Raw genomic sequence first — 18163 nt, forward strand, 5'->3', positions numbered from 1 at the left:
TTTTTTGGATTCTTTTTTTCTTGTTGTTCTGATTGGGTGTTTTCTGCTACCTTGTCTTATAAATCGCCAATTCAGTCTTCTGCTTCATCTAACTTATTGTTGATTTTCCTCTAGCATATTCTTGATTTTTCTCTAATGTATTCATTTCAGTTATTGTATTCTTCATTTGTTTTTTTTTGTTATGTTTTCTATCTCTTTTTTTATGTTTTCTCTATTCCTTTGTTAAAGTTCTTACTGAGTTCATCTACTCTTCCTCTAAGTTCATTAAGCATCCTTATAATTAGTGTCTTGAACTCTGCATTTGGTAGATTGCTTGTCTTCATTTTGTTGAGTTTTCTGGAGCGTTCTTCTGTTCTTTCATGTGGGACATGTTTCTTTATCTCTCCACTTTGGCTAGCTCCTTGTGTTTGTTTCTATGTATAAGATAGAGTTGCTAAGTCTCCTGGTCTTAGTAGAGTGGTCTTATGTAGTAGATGTCTTATAGGACCCAGTGGCATTGTCTCCTTGGTCACCTGAGCTGGGTGCTCCAGGTGTGACCCTTCTATGGGTTGTGTGTGCCCTCTTATAGTAATTGAGCTTTAGTTGCTGTTGGCATGTTAATGGGAGGGACTGACCCTCAGGCTAATTGGTCGTGAGGACTGGCCATGACTACAGTGGAGGAGATGTTATATAGGGGCTGACCCTATGAAGCAGGAACAATTTTAACAGTACTCTGGTGCCTGCCCAGTGTGCCCTTCAGGTGTGTTGTTTGCGGAGGCACTGGGTGATGCTCCAGGGTGGCCCAAAACCAGGCACTGGGTATACCAGCCTGGGTCCTCCTGGGTGGAGCCCTTCTGCAGACCAAGGCCAGCCACTATCTGTACCCTGCCAGGGGCCAACTGGCATGAGCCACAAAGTGATCTACAGATGGCCGCCAACCATATTGGTCTTGAAGATGCCTCAGAGAGGCCAAGCTATGAACCAAGGCTGGCTGTCACTAGTGCCAGGCGTGGGGCTGCTTAGCAAGAGGTGGTGGGCATGCCAAAGCCAATGCTGCTTGTTTGGGGTTTGTGAACCTCTGAGAGATTTTTAGGAAAGTCTACAGCATGAACCAAGACAGGCCATTTGTATGGAAAATCCACTGGAGGTGGCTTGGGTGGGTCCACAAATTGGGTGGGGCGGGGTTTCAGGAATCATCAAGGTGGGACAAATGGCATTAGCCAGGTTGATGAAGACTCAGATATGATAGTTGTCTGTGTCTACATGCTGGATGGGAGTCAGGCTCAATAAGGGAACAATGTCTCCTGTCACCACCTCTGTCTAGGGGGAGAGCTACTCCTCCAGCTCTTACTGTAAAGCCAGAAAAATCAATTCCTCCCCATATGTCCCCAGTACCTTTCTAGCTGCTGCCCCAGCACTAGTACTGAGTAAGTCTATCAGCGAGTAAGTCCATGCATGTGTCTTTTAAGAGGAAAGACTGGGACTCAAGAAGCTCTCTGTCTCTTTCAGCAACAATCTCTACTGGTTTTCACAGCTAGGAGTTGTGGGGACTTCTCTTCCTGGCACTGGAACTCTGTACTGGAGAGCTCAATCATAAGCCTGGGACCCCTTGCTCCTCTGAGGGAAACTTCACAGCCAAGATATCCCTCCCAATTTTTAACTGCCGCGCATGGGTGTGGGACCACCCTGATTTGCATCTCTGCCCCTCTTTACCAGTGTCCTGTATATCCTTAGTTAGAGGGCTTCTGTTCAGCCAGACTTCAAGTGATTCTCAATGGTGGCTATTCTGTAGTTTAATTCTAAGTCTGAGGTGGTCACAAGAGGAGGCAAGCACAGCGTTTACCCACTGGGCCATCTTGACCAGAAATCTCTCATAGCCATTTTTAAATTTAAGTTTATTGAATGATACAATGAAGAATGTTTCAGCTTCTACTTTGAGATGGCGGTAGGCTATAACTGGGCCTGAAAAGTCATATTACTAGGAACCTAGTTAGTCTCAGTTTATGTGAGGTCAGTATGTGTGATATATTGTGACAACTTGGATAGACTGTGACTGCAGGATGTTGCATTGACAAAGATGCTGTGGCTGCTGGAGGACACATGGGGAAAGAATATTGTTAGTTATGCCTGCCATTGGTACAAAAATACTTTTCTTTATGCCCACCATGGGTACAAGAAGAGGAACTAGAAGCCTATGTGCCATGTATTTTTATTTCATATATGTGAATCAGCTATACCAGAGGAAAAATGGACGAAGGGAAAAAGTAACAGGTGATTTCCAGACAGAAAAGGAATAATCAAGTTTATAAATGTTTCTCATTTAGTAGATTCACATTTTTAGGTTTCATCTGTATCAAAATTTTTTCATTTTCCTCTTGAGAAGTTTTCTCTAGTAAAAAGATTTTAGTAGCCATGCTGTAAAGAAGCCTTAAGAGAGTTTTATTTTTATTGCTAGAGGTTTTGCAGTAGAAGCAAAAAACATTTATAAAATTTTGTTCTTGCCATTGGAGAGTTTAATCATTTTGTCTGTTAAATAACATCTAAGCTTACACTGGCCTTTTTTTTTTTCATTTCTCATCTTTTCCATGGGTTACATAAAAAGAAAGGCAGAACATCTAAAATAGCTTGCATTTAAATGTTTATTGACTATTCCCCCACTTCACCACAAGTACTGTTCAAATGTTAAATTTCATGGACTATGCAAAAAATGTGTAATTCCAAAGAGATCTGACTAAACCTATATTTTAATAATGAGGAAACGCTATTTTGAGAAAAGATTTAAAAGGGCACATAGTTTCTACAAACAAGTTAAAGATCAAGTGATTTACGATAGAATAGACTCAATAATAAAGAGATTCTAAAGATCATCTATAGCTAAGTCTTCCATTTTACTGATGGGAAAACGGAATCCCAGGCAATTAATAATCCTTTGGCTTTAGTGAGTTAGGTAAGGACCGTGTTGAAGTGGAATCCAAGTCACTTGAGACTCAGTCATAGCATTTTCTACCAAATGTTACTGCCCCTGAAAAGAGCTGCATCAGAAGTTAAGTATAAGTATTAAGGATGCTAGGCTTGTCTAAGGGAAAGGGTGGGTAGGCTGAAGTGGAAAATGAGGAAATTTGAATCACTGATAGACATAAAATTAGATTAACTAGAATTAATCTCGAATCAACATAAGGAAGAGAGATTTTGAAAGAGACTGACTAACAATTGAAAAACAAACAATGGGCTAAAGGAGTTTTGGAATCTGAATTCTAACAAGTATAGTTTATTAGATTATTATCTGAAAATAATGAGAAGGTAGGAGTAAAACAGGATCGACCTTGGAATCCAATTAATATTAGTCAATAATTAACCAATAAGAAAAAATTGCTACAATCTTTACTAGTGGGAGAGGAGAAGAGGCAAGAAATGGCAACAAACCAATGGGCACTCTGGCTGTCCTGAGAAGTTCTTACCGGGAGCTCAGAGAGGAAAGCAAGGCAGAACGTTCTCTTTTTAGGAGAGTAGGATAACTGCTAATCCTTAGAATGCATACCAGGATATACCTGTGAACAGACATGGCCTTCCTGAGCTTCTTGGCTCTGGCAGTGAGAAGTGATATTCAGGTCCCTACAACTCCATGCCTTGTTTCCAGAAAGTTCACAGATATGCATTGCCCTTGCCTTTCCTGGCAAAGGTAAAGCAGCTGAGACATCCTAGTACGTTCTTTAAAACCTGGGCCTATTGTGAGAGTGACAAGAACAGTAAATACATTCTTTTCCCTATTTGATAATTTTACAAAAATGCATTGGACACCAATGAAGTACCAAGCAAAGTGTACCATAGTAATAGAAGCCTGGGTAGAACTTAACAAGGTGAGGATGATGATTACAGTAATAATAATAATAGCAATTACCAAGTGTATTGAGTGTCTATTGTGTCAAGTACTTAATTACTTTACAAATGTTAATCTTTATAACAAATCTATGAGTCAGGCAGTATTATATGTATATTGTATGCTCAGACAGTCTTTAGAGCAGTGGTTCAAAAGCCAAGTCTATCACTATTTGTGTGTCCTAGAGAAAACAACTGAATAGAGACTTGGTTTCTTAAATGCAAAATGGGAGTATTAATCCCACATTGCAGGGTTGTTGGTGAAGTGCCTTTCACAGCACCTGGCCTCTGAGTAGCCACAGAACAGATGTCAGATCCTTACCACTGGTCTCCATCCTTCCTCTTTGTTTTGGCAGTAAGGGAAGTCACCGAAGGCTTTTGCCAAGTTTTCTCACCACAGAGAACCCCTCTTGCTTCCCCCTCCCACCTTACTTCTAAAAATAGCTGCTGAGCATTGCAGTCTCTAAGACTACTGTCTAAAGTGTATCGTTCAGGCTGAGAGAAACCCCTAGAAGTCCTTTCTCCCTCTTGAACTTTCCAGAATTTCAGAATTTCAGCATCACACAACTTTGACTTCTGGAGATGGGTGGAGGTTGCAGATCATCCAACCAACACTTGGAGTAGATAACATAACCTGGTGGATTTGAAGGCTGGGTCATCTAAAGAGACTTTGGATTGGAAACAAAATTTTAAGTTCCTAGTAAAAGCCTGGGAAAAGTGGAGTTCAGATCATCTGCTTAACCCATCAACTGATGTCAAAAAAGCACATTGGAGGTGAGTGAAGAGAGGACTTCTCATATGTTAAGGAAAAATATATTTCCTAGTGGAGAGAGGAGAAAAACAGTGTAGATACGCTTGCACCGTTGTAAATACGTATATGTTCTTTCTTGCAACCAATGCTAGAAAATGTGTCCTAAACTACCAATGACCTGATTCTAACGATACATTACTGAAACCTATGCTTAGTGGATGTACTGATGGCTTACTGGTTACAAAAATGTCAGTTTAGTTTATCATAGATCAATAACTCATTACATTCTCCAGAATATACAGAATCCAAAATGAATCAACTTGCTGTCACATCCAAGCATTCAAATCCCACACCAATATGAACCGTCGGTCATGTGACTCTTAATTTTTCCTTCCTATAATAGCGCTTTGGGGATTAAAATACATTTTATATTTTTTTAGATGGAGAAATAATAAATATTAGGCTTAGATTTCATTTGGAAATACAGACAGGTGAAGGGATGGGATCAGATGATGATAAGAATTAAAGACTTCATTTAACAAGACCTATAAATTCATGTGTAGGGGGGCACATGTGTGTGCACACAACTCCTGTTTTTCCTAGTTATAAGTTATCAGGGCTTCCATAATTCAAATTAGCAAATATTTTCCAGCTGATTTTAGCTGAGACCATTTTGGGCATCTTATAAGGGAATGAAGATGTCCAGATTGTCTCTAGATTGTTTACCCCGTAACCTGTTAGAGCCTGAAAGACTGCTTCACTGAAGGGAACATAATTTACACAGCTATGCTGGCAAAATTCTTAAAGGCAAATAGGAACAGAAACACATCACGATTTTTCTTTTCTGCATTTGCAAAAGTAGAATTTGGGTTTGGCATTGGTATTACCAATTAGCTTGAGTCCACAGAAGTTTGATTTAACGTTTGGATGCAGATGAGGCACTTCATTAAGTGTGCCTACCAAATAGGCACTGACCACCTAGTGGCTAGGCAATCTGCTTGTCTGGGTCACTTAGGTTTTAAGCTCTGAGGGCATATGCCAGGCACAATGTTGCCATTCAATGAATAATCTCCATCATTATTAACTTTAATTTTTGCCTGAGGCAATGCCCTGCTCAAAAGTCTAACGTGTTTGGGGCTCTGGATCATTTCCCTGTTACCAGCATACGTTACTATTTCAGTAATTGTAACACGTACTCTAATTGGACACAGATGTATTTTAATTACCAACCTTTTCTGCAATGACTTTTTGTCTTTGTCACTTTCATGTAAAAATGATTTTGATTTGAGAAAAGCTGCCGTACTCTTCTTAGGCCCTGCTGCAAATCATAACTTGCAGTTGACTGGCCACAACAGACACATGCATTGATCTTTTCACAGCTGGGTTGTTTGTATTCATGTGAGCTTAAGAAAAATATTGCCATTTGTATCAGGTGAGTGAATGCACAGCTCTGCCTCAGGCCTGTAAACCTCAGCATGGAAATTGATCGGGACAAGCAAGAGGCTTAGACTTCACCCAAGCAGCCCCTAACTTAGCTAGAGAGGGGCATGTGAGCAGGACAGGGGGAGAGGCCTTTTGCTTGGAAGTCTGCTTACTTTTTCAGTTAAGAAAGGGCAAAAAGCTCTCTTCTAAATTTATGGCTTGGTGGATTAGAGGTATAGAAGTCTCAAGCTCTTAAACCAGGATCTTTAGACCCTGAGATGTCCACGGACTAAGGGAGAACTTGACCTCTCTGATATTAAATACAAAATTTTGTGCACATACACATTTTTTTTTTTTCAGATTCTCTAAGTTGCCATCATGTAAAACATCAATGTACTAGACCAATGTTTTTCAAATGTGAGCGTGTATTGGCATTATCTGGAGGGCTTGTTGAAACATTAATTCTTAAACTCACCCCAAGAGTTTCTGATTCAGTGGGGCTGGTGTGGGGCATGAGAATTTATATTTCTAACAAGTTTCCAGGTGATTCTGACACAGGTGGTCTGGGGACTACATTTGAAGCTCACTGAACTAAACTAATACAAGGTTTCCAAACCTATGTGAACATCGGAATCACTTGGGGAACTTTTAAAAAATACTAGAGGAAAGGATCTACCTGTTCTAGGTCTCTCTCCTTGGAGGTCAGTGGCAGTCGTTTCCCTGTGTCTATTCACATTGTCTTTCCTCTGTGTGCATTTCCACATCCAGCATTTCCCTTTTATTATAAGGACACCAGTCATATTGGATTGAGGCCCACCATAATGAGTCCGTTTTAACTTGATTACCTCTGTAAAGATCCTATCTCCATATAAGTCACATTCTGAGGTACTGGGGAATAGGACTTCAACGTATGAATTTGATGAATTTGGAGAGAACACAATTCAACCTAAAACACTAATACTGTTCTTTCTAAAACTGCAAATATCTCGGGTTGGGGAAGGGATAATCTCTAGTCCTTTTTGCCGATTTCCTATTCAAACCAATGCCTTTTATAATTGCAGAAAATGAATATTTTGCAAATATTGTCTTCTTAGCCTATGATTGCAGATTCCAAGCTTTTCATATGATGCTTTTGAGGCAGAGAGTGAAATACCAGAATGAGTTCCCAGGATCACTGCTACATAACTAGAAAATAGATGATCATTCGTAAGCATTATAATAAGCCCACCCAGATGACACCCATGAGTCACATCTGCAAACAGACCCCAAGAAAATATGAACACCCTTTCCAGTTTAATCGCCAAGAATTTTCCAACAGGTTTATGTGACTCTGCTTTGCTCTGAGCATTGAAGAATGTGTTTTTAATGTAATGTGACAATATTTAAGGTGCTAGACAACCTTGTTTTCACAGTTTAACTGTGCTGAAGTGAGGCTATGTTGGCAGCATGCTTAGGGATTTTTTAAAGGCAGAGCAAATTGTGTACTCAGCAAGTGGACCTTAACTAGATCATTACCAAGGTGGAAGAACAGTAATTGGCATGGAAGAGTGGGAAAGCAAAGACAGTAAGTAAAAATGCTTTCAATATTCTAATATGTTCACAGTGGAGGAAGGAAAAACTCTGTGGAATAAATAATACTTTCAAATATGAGTATAATTAAGGTAAGGGCTTGAGTGGGCGGGACGGGTAGCATTTGAGAAATACATTTCTACTACCACCAATGACTTAGAAAAATGCCCCAAACTGAGCAGAACTCTAGATGACCATTTAACTAAAAGGAGAAAAAGTATATGAATAAGCTTGCTGAAGAGCTTTGGCTATTAAGTTCAAGTAGCTCTTAAATTCTTCACTGAGATCCAGGCACTCTAGCCATCTTCCATTTTCTCGAACATCTCAAAGACCTTATCCCATCTTAGAATCTTTGCCTTTGCTGTTCCATCTGCTAGAAAAGCTTTTCCTTTGACTCTTTGCATAAAGAAATCCTTGCCATTTTTGGGTTTCATTGTGAATGTCACCTCTTGAGTAAAGTTTTATTTTGCCATTCCATCTACATATGTTCCTTCTCTCATTTTTCTTTGATAAGTTTTCACATTTTATATGTTTCTACTTATTTATTGGTTTTTCTTTTACTAGAGCAAAAGTTCCATAAAGGCAAGGACTATACAACTAGCACTTGACCTATGGTAGGCACTCAATATAGATACTTTGAATGAATGAATGGACCAGGCTAATAAAGGTTTTACGAATATGAACAGCTGACCAATGTTACACTGGAACAAAAACATCACCGAATCTCCCATCAGACATGGTTAAGACTTTGTATTAAGTACCTCCATGGGCTCTGTCCTACGTGGGAACATTATATTTATAATCTCAAATATTCAAATGAATCCTGCAAGATAAATGCTATTATCATTATATTATAAAAGAGAAGCTTAATAACTTGTCCGAGGCCACAGACCTATGATTCAAACTGAGGATTATCTGACTCATATTTTCATTTTATCATGAGAATAACAATTGTCTCTTAAGTCACTGTTTTCTCCTATAACTATGGACTAAAGCAACCAGTGACAATGGCAAAGATGGGAAAAGTGTTTGTACTGCCTACCACCTCAGTAAATATAAATACAGATGAGAAAGAGCATGTTTCAGCTTTCCTACCTTCCTTTCATTTCAAGCATCCTGATAATTATGTACAGCGATAACTGTGATGGGTTATATAGGCTTTTAGGTATCATCCTAGAACCCTAGCTTTAAAAAATAATAGTTCCGAAGTGAAAAATAGTAACATTTATAGTGGAGAAACCTGGAGACACCATTTTAACCAAGTGATCAAAGTTAACATCATCTGTAATGAGACATGTTGACATCAAGTACCTTCTGATATGATGCTCTGAGATGGGTTCCATATAGCTTCTTTGGTATTTTTGGAAAAGATATGATGCTCTGAGATGGGTTCCATATAGCTTCTTTGGTATTTTTGGAAAAGATGCATAGCCTCATTTTAATCATGAGACAACAGAGATAACTCCAAATTGAGACACATTCTAACACTTAACTAGCCAGTACTCTTCAAAAGTGTTATATGGTCATGAGGAACAGTCCTAGATTAGAGGACACTAAGGAGACATGACAACTAAATGCAAGATGGGCCCCGGATTGACTCGTGAACCAGAAGAAGCGCGTTAGTGGAATGACTGGTGAAATTCAAATAAAGTCTACAGATTAGTTAATAGGATTGTATCAATAGCGATTACTGTTCTATGGTTAGGCAAAATGTTACCATGAGGTGAAGAAGTTGGGCAAAAGGTATAACAGAACTCTTTTTGAATATTTTTGTAACTTTTTAAAGTTTAAAATTATTACAAAACGAAATGTTAAAAAAACAGCATAGTTTCTAGAAAAAAAAGATGTTCCAATTTCTAAAAACTAAAGCTAAAACAAAAACCTACCAAAGAGAGTTTGGAATAAAGTTTGCTTATAAGTTGGGAACTCTAAGTTTGGTGCCACTGGGAATTGCTGTGCAGTTCCAATGGCTGTTGACTGATATCTGAAGGTACAATGTGATGATGCTTTGTTACTATTGTGTCTTCTAGAGGAGGAATCAAGAAAAAAACATGTGGAATCTATAAGATTTACTCCCCTCCCCTTCACCACTTCTTAGGAAAATGAAGAATTCTTTGTAGAGAATGTGAATAAAGTCCGAAATCAAGAAAGGAAGCGAATACTAATTGTCTACGTAACAAGTATAACATCTCTTAAGACTTGTGGTTCCTCTTTTCTCTGCATATCATGAAAGATTAATTCAAATGCTACCCTTTCCCTATCTTTACCAGCATACCACACCTGAAAGAGACCAGGAAAAGTTTCACAATCATTTAATTATGAGCCAGTCTCTGGGAGCCATGACTTCTCAGAGCTATAAGGGAGAATTTCTTAGGTTTTTAGGCTTCTGAGCTTCGCAGTAGATGCCAGTTGTTTTCGATTGTGGCTGGCCTATAATTTCATAAATGGGCAAAACGCCGTGCCTGCAAATGGGGCGGCACAGGGTGTAATTGATGAAGGAAGCCAGTGCCTCTGTCTATATGACAGTAACTCTCTACTTAATAGAGGAATGGAGACATACGGCCATGGAGGAGCTTTTTAACAGCAGAACCAGCCTGCCCAGGCAGTGTGTTTCAGGGAAGCACTTGGCTCTAAATCCTTGCTTTCCCCACCCCACGGTAAATCTCCTGCTGCCCAGGAAACCCCTGAGGAGCTGTGAATAGGAGAGATGATGATGAGCAAATTCATGCATACAGAAAAGCTGTGTGCCCCAGCAAGCTCATTTCATCAGACTATTGTGGAAGCTGATGTTTTGAGGAAAAGCATGCCAAGCAGAAGGGGTTAGGAATGGAGTCAGGACCTTGCTCTGAAATAATACAGTCCAGCTCATTTCCCAAATAAGTTGGCAGTGTAGCTACAGGGAGTGGCAGAGCCAGAGAAAATTTGGCTTCTCAGAACCCAAATCTCTCCCTTTGCTAGAATTTTTAGGCTGACTGGGACTCCTCATTGCAAGCTCTAAAGGGAGGACAGGCACTTCTTCATTTCAGCCAATGCCCAGGGCCAGCCCTGACACTGTGACATTCAGGGAAAGACACTGCAGAAAGGAACCCAAGATCTACTTATTTTCTAATGTTCTTGCCTATCACCTCATTGAACTAGAAGCTGACTTTACAAGGCCTGGATCTTTACTCTAAGATATAACCAAGTGCCTAAGCATGACAAAATTCTCTGGGAATTGCCATCTGATTGGTATAATTTTATATGTGCTCATTCGTGAAAGAACCAAACCAACCTATACTAAGGATTTCAGTTACATGCTGTCTGAGACTGCCTTCCTATAGTGACTTTTAGGATTTCAGTCCTTTCTGAACAGGTCCTCAAAACCTAGAAACGTTCCAACTATCCACATAAAAATGAAATTCAAAGGAGTGACTAAAATTAGAAGAATACATTTTAAAAAATCTGAATATATGTGTAATTGTTGAGCATGGGGAGTGTGAACAGATATCGAGCATTGCAATGTAGAGTCTCAGCTAATATCTGCCACTGGCCTCTGGACCCTCCTTTTCCTGAGTGGGTCTTTCGACAGTATTAAACCCATGAAACTCGTCATGATTCAAAATGGCTTATCCATGACTCAAAATTGGTTTATACTGTCTTCGCCAACTTGTACAATGAGCCAAGACTCATTTCCTTTGCCTCCCCAGTCCTCTTTTTAAAAAAGTCCTTTCGTCCAACCAAAATATGCATGAGATAAATTTTTATAATTAAAATGTAATGGTTATATGTGGGTAAAAAATCTAGCCAGGAATATTAGCGAAAGAATATGAACATTTACAAATGTAAGGACCTTAGCAAATATTTTGTCAATCCCTTATGTTTCAGTGAGGAGACTGAAGCACAGTCTGGCAAGATTGCCAGGTTTCATTAATAGATGGTCAACTCAAAACTAGAAAACAAATCCTCTTCCAGTCCATACAAATCCTAGTCCATTCAAGATATGCTGCCTCATACATGTTCCTCTCTCATCCCCAGTCAGTGTGAATCATAGAATCTCAAGGTTGAAATTGCAATTCTCTCTAAAAATTTTTTTTTTACCAGCTTAAGTAACTCTATGACAAGTAATGCACTATCTCCATGACTTTAATAATTGTGGAATAAATGAATGCATAATAATTTTAATCCAGCTTCTACATGATGATTGCCTTTTTACTATCTGAAGAATAATAATTTTTATTTAGACTGAACTTTCATACTTGCTTCAGTAATTCTTAGCTTTTATCTTGGTTTTTAGTGTCTTTATCACCTGGATCCTCTTTTCTGAATCTGCTTCTAGCGTAGTGCCCGATATGATGCTTAGCATAGTCTGATCAGCTCCAAGGAGAATAGGCCTCTTTGCTACCTTATTTAGAGCCAAATACTGTATTAATGCATACTGTCATCATTTTACCTTTTCGGTAGCCATATCATGTTTACTTTATGACCTTAGTATATACTCAAACTCCATTTCCTATATATTCTATCTCTAATTTGCCGGTTTTATTTACAGCCATGGCTTTAGTTATATATGTATGTTAACTTTCAGATGTGTACCTCTGAGCTTAGACCTCATTCATGAGTTCTAGATTTTTATGCCCAACTGTACCCTGATGTTCTGTACTTGGATAGCCTATAGAAATATCAAATTCCACATGACCCAAATTTTTGTCATTCTTTTCTCCTTAAACTGCTGTCCCCTCAATATTTCCATCTCACTGAATGGCATAATTATACACCTAGTTACTCGAGTCAGAAATTTTGGAATCATCAATGAGTTTCCCCATTCCCCTCCCTTCTCATTTCCAATAACTCACCACATCCAGTTGTTTCAACCTCATAAATCTCTCTCTACTTTTCTCCATTCTTGCTATTACTGGCTATTAGCCTGGGCTCCTCCTCCACATGCCTACATTCCACATGCTTCAGGTTGATACTTCTAAGACTCACAGCTAATCATGTTGCTTTCCTACTTAAAACTGTTCAGTGGGCTCCCATTGCTTTTATAATAAAACCTAATCACTTAATGTGGCTTAAGAGAGCTTTCATGATCTGGCTTTTGCTGCTTTTTCCAATTCTTTGAATAAACCATGCCACATACTGTTCCTTTCTGAAACATTCTACAACTACGCCTTACCTAGCTAACTCTCAATCTTTCTTTAGATTCCAGCCTAAATATCACCTCTTGGGGCTTAGAAGAGACATCCTCCAGAGAAGTTAGATACCCCAACACTATTTCTACTACCATGACACTTGGCCACACATTTTCGTTCTGCTAACTAACGACATTCCCTCCCTGTGTAGGTCCCTGCTGAACTCTACGTGCTTTGAAGGCAGGGCAGCATTTCAACTTTGCCCATGACTATATCTGCAGTGCCTGGCACTGTGGCAGGCATACTGTAGGTGCTCAAAATTATTTGTAGAAGGATGAAAATGCAGGAACTTCCATTTTATCTCTTTATATTCCTAGCTCTATTCCATTGCTTATGTCTTTCAAATTCTTTTGGAGTATTCTGTCACTATCAACCTACTTTAGTTTTAAGTCACCTACGGTTTTGATAAGACTATCTTTTGTGTGTTCATTCAAGTAATTTGACATGCATATTGAAGTGGTAATGAGATCACATGCTGAGAGACAGTTGTGATTGGAGAGTTGGAGGGACTGGGAGGGTGGCTGACCAGGAGGACAGAAAAAATGACAGTGGAGCTACCCTAGGGACTTGGTGGCAACAGTGAATTTGTATAATACCTTTTCTTCTTTCTTTCTTACTTGTTTGTTTGTTTGTTTATTTTTATTATGGTGACGTTGAGTAACAAAATCCAGTAAGTTTCAGGTGTACAATTAAACAGTAAGGCGCGCGCGCGCACACACACACTGCATTGTGTGTTCACCACCCATAGTTAGATTTCTGTTGCCACATATTTGACCCCTTTTACTCCATCCTCCTCCCCTATGTATAATGCCTCTTCACTGTTTTGTTGGTTTAAAATGTTAGCAATCTAGGTAAATGTGTTATTATTGAGTATGTCTTAAACCTCTTTGAGGTAGCTTAGCTTGCAGAATCTCACTTCATGAAGTCATGTGTATCTTTCCCCTAAACATTTTTTGAGTCTGTCCAACCATAGTTATATGCCTAACCTTCATGTCCAGAAATGAAACAATAATTGAAGCACTTTAAGAAAATTTCAGAAGGTTGAAACTTAGTTAAATGACCTTCTAAGATGTCTAAATGCTGAAAATTTTCCCTTTTGCTCCCAATTCATGACTTAATTTTAATTTTACTTGTGAATCATTTTGAATAATTTTATATGGCTTATCTTCCTGGAAACAAAGTAGTTTATAAATGACTGAAGTCTTCTTAACAATATATCTTGCCACTGTGTAGGGATGTATCATTTACTTCTATCTGGACAGTAACTGAGAGTAAATATCAACATTCTCATTTAAATAAACAATATCCAATATTTTCATTTCTATTTCTGTCTTCAAATCCAGACCTACCTGCTCTCTGGTGGGCTCTCTGTGTCAGTAATCATGCATTCCTCCATTGGTCTATTTCTCAGATATGCTTCTTTAAATCAGGCTGCATTTCCCTTCTTTATGAGTTCTCCTACAAGTATTGAGTGAAGTCTAAAGGATATGTAGAGCCACAACAGGAATGTGGCACATCTCCCTGCCGTCAGTTTTACTTGTAGGTTGTATCAGACTCCTCGTATGGTCAACCCCAGATCCTTTGGACCTCACCCATCTCCAAGGTGCTTGGTTATATCTCCTACCATAGCTGTTTTGGTTTGGGGCTCCTGCTAAAAGTCTCAGGACCCTCCCCCAACTCCTGGACTCACCAGTAGTAGATGTGGCTTGCTCTGTGGCTTCTTGAAAGGGCCTGAGGTTCTAAGCCAGAATGTAGAAGAGTTAAATCCCTGTGGGCAAATTTGATAAATATGGAAGGGAATCATCAGATAAATTCCCCCGTCTCCTTCCCCATCTCCCTCCTCTCAAAAGGCTGTTCAGCAACACATTAGTCCCCATATAGCCATTAAAAAAACTTCCAGCCAGACCAGGCAATCAGCTCTGTTTGCCAACTTGGTGATACCTCTCATATTTGCTCTCTCAACTCTGCCTCCTCCCTGGGATTGCATTAACCAATGAAGTGTTGGCGTGAAAGCATTTGACTCAAGCTCTGTTTTCCAGGGACTCTGAGAAAACTTTTGAATGGTATTACACAAGACTTTCATGACTTCTATGATAAAACTTGACTCTCCAAAGTTAGTTAATGCTCATAGTGGGTGTTTGATGATATACAACCAGACCCTTTAGAAAGACAGGCTTGTTCTCATCTGCTCTTAGGAGTTTATCAGTGGAAACATTTGAGAAGACATGGAATAAATAAGGTGTGAGTTTTTCAATATATTGTTTAATCTTACATTTTAGTCCACTTTTTTTCCCTCCTCTTCCTTCTTCTTTTGTGACAATTATCATTTCACTTTCGTTTATCACTGGTTTTTATACTGTTTCCTTATGTCTCTGATATTTGGTATTGAGTCTGGCATATAGAATCCATCCAACCACTATTTTTAAAGTCAATATTTAAGTGAATATGTATGATTAAATAAATGAATGGAATAACTTTCATTTTTCCATAATAATTATTAGACGAAATAATTGAAACAAATTAAAAAAAACAAATTAAAAAAATAAAATTCCCATATTAAAAACTCTCACAATTGGCTAATATTTAACTTTCAATTATAATTGGATAACTGCTGGCATAGTAACCTTAGACAAGTTACAGTCATTCATATATTCAGTAGATAATTACAGAGCCCCTGGTATGTGCTAGGCATTATTATGGACTCTAGGAATCACAGCAGTATATTACTTAGTCAAAAACTCTTGTATATGTGGACCTTACATTCTATGTCATGCTTCCGTGCTTCAATACTAATTATAAAATGTGTATAGTTCTTATGAAACCTTTTTAAAAGAGAAAATATGGTCATAAATATACATATATTTCAAAACAGTACCAAACATGTAGTCAACACTTAATAAATACTAGTTTGTTATTGTATTTGTTATTACGCTGGGGAATATTCCATAATACTGCATATTGAAAGCATAATTCTCTTTTAGTGCAGGTAGGCATAAGCATCTTTTAGGGAGAAGGATAATGTGGCCCATAATGCTTTTCTTCCTGCTAAAACTGCTAAGGTGTGAAGACGATTGAGTCTGCCATTCTGAAGATGACTCCATATTGATAAAGAACATATCTATCCCTCTAAAGAAACCTGCCTCTTTATTGTCTGCCTTCAGCATCTCTTGGATTTTGCTACAATTGGTATTAAACTTGAGGAGAGTCTCTAGCATGTTGCTAGAGAGAAGTAACATTACACATTACTGGGATGGAACTCAATGAAGATGCAATGCATTTCCTTTATACAGACAATATTTCATTCCATCATGGCCTCAATGCCTAGAGTCCCAGAGAAGAATGAATCACTCATGTGCTAACACAGCAATACTAACACTTAGGTATGTGATATTAATACTAGCAACACTTAAATAACCATTTTGGGCATGCTCAGATGTATAAAGTCAGCTTATATAAACAGAGCAAATATCGATACAAAGTAAATAAAATGTCCAAGGTTGATTGTTTTCTGAAAAGAACACAGACAAGATATACAACTAAACTTACATCACGTTCTGATAAACAGTAGGTACCGAACACAAAAAGTGCTGTGCTTTCCAAGTACAGAGTTTATAATATATTTCAAATTTAAGGATTCTGAGATTTTCATAAACTACTAGCTTTTCTATTTTCAGAACTTGGACATCATGGCTTTTGGGTGAAGATCCTGACATAAAAATATGCCCACAGAGAAATCATTTCTCTTCATGGTCTGTTGTTTGGAGACTCGATGCAACCATGGGAATTAAACCCGAGCGTGTTCACTGTGTGCAGGAAATCAATCAACAGCTTTTAGATGCTCTTTTGCTGGGGAAATCTGTCCCCCTTCTCTCAAATGGTGTTTTCGTGGTGTCCAGGGTTTCCATCTTCCTATTTCTCAGTGGACACTTGTGAGGAGAGTTTTATGTACCTGCTCAGACCAAACAAACTCACATCAAAAACAATTTAATTTTCAGCTTAACTAGGATATTACATTATTATTTGATAGAGTTGTGTTATTCTTGGAGTATAACGCCGATTGATTTGCAATATAGTTTAATTGGTCTTTTACTTGTGTAGGATGATAAGCCTAAGACATTCTGATAAAGACTAATTCAAGACTTGGTGTGCAGGGTGAGTAAACCGAGCTCTGGAAATGAAAATTAAAGAGGGAAGCTGGTCACTAAGGTCACCCATTCTCTACATATTTTCTTTTATTACTTAAAAATATGATTTAGAATGAATGATGTGAATATTGCAGACATAACTGACACAAAAGTGGCACTGTTTGGGGCAGGCTGTGGCACTTTTGTCTCCTGACATAGTAACTTGTCCTAGGAGACCTAAGAGCTACTTTTACCCTATAGAGGTCTGTATATGTCCCCTAAATCACACCTTATTTAGTGACATTTAGTAAGATTAACGTTATGAAGCTGAAACTTGGCCTTTATAAAACTGAATATTATTTGATACAACTAGGCCATTTGACTTGAAAGCTTTTTCTTAAAGAATAATTTTTATGATAAAGACGTTTATTACTGATTACACTTGAGAAATTTTTCCAACATCAACCACCTCCCCATGATGATCTCTTCTTCAGGTGAAAGAATACTAATACAACATATGATAACAATTATAAACCTACCTTTTATTTTATATGCTTTATAATTAATCATGTATATGCTTTATTCATTTTATTATTATTATTTATTATTATTATTTATGCCTACAGCACCTGGTCTTCCTAGGTGGTCTCCCATCCAAGTATTAACCAGGTCCAACCCTGTTTAGCTTCTGAGATCAGACATCGGGCTTGTTCAGGGTAGCATGGCCATAGACCATGGACCGTGGCTCCACTGGGGTGCGAAACCAGGACCTTCTGTGTGTAAAGCAGACGTGCTAACTGCTACACTATGAAACCACATCCAATCATTTATACGCTTTAAAATACTTTAATATTAATAATCATTTCATTTCAATCTCACATTGTCATTTATTACCTAAGGACTGGAAAGGTAAATGTCATGTCCAATGTCATATAGTGACTGAGTGACAAAGATTGGTCTGAAGTAAGTAGGCATTCATTCATCCATTTGTTCATTCAATTTTTTATTGTAACAAATAACACATGACAGAGATCTACCCTCTTAACAAATTTTAAGCATAGTATTGTCAACTATAAGCATAATGTTGTATGACAAATCTATAGAACTTTTTCATCTTGCCTGACTAGAACTCTATACCCATTGATCAGCAACCCTCCATTCCCCTGCCCTATCCCCTGACAGCCACCATTCTACTTCCTGCTTCTTTGCTTTAGGTACTTTGTATAAGTGAAACCATGCAGTATTTGTCCATCTATGACTGGCATATTTCACTC

At 38.3% G+C, this 18163-nt stretch overlaps 1 pseudogene; it reads right to left on the bottom strand.

The window, feature by feature from the left end:
* Positions 1–17506: 17506 nt before the first annotated feature.
* On the bottom strand, positions 17507–17622 carry LOC120581064 (uncharacterized; annotated as a pseudogene).
* Positions 17623–18163: the final 541 nt, after the last annotated feature.

Source organism: Pteropus medius, unplaced genomic scaffold, assembly GCF_902729225.1.
Source record: "Pteropus medius unplaced genomic scaffold, Ma_sr-lr_union100, whole genome shotgun sequence".
NCBI classification, from domain to species: Eukaryota; Metazoa; Chordata; class Mammalia; order Chiroptera; family Pteropodidae; genus Pteropus; species Pteropus medius.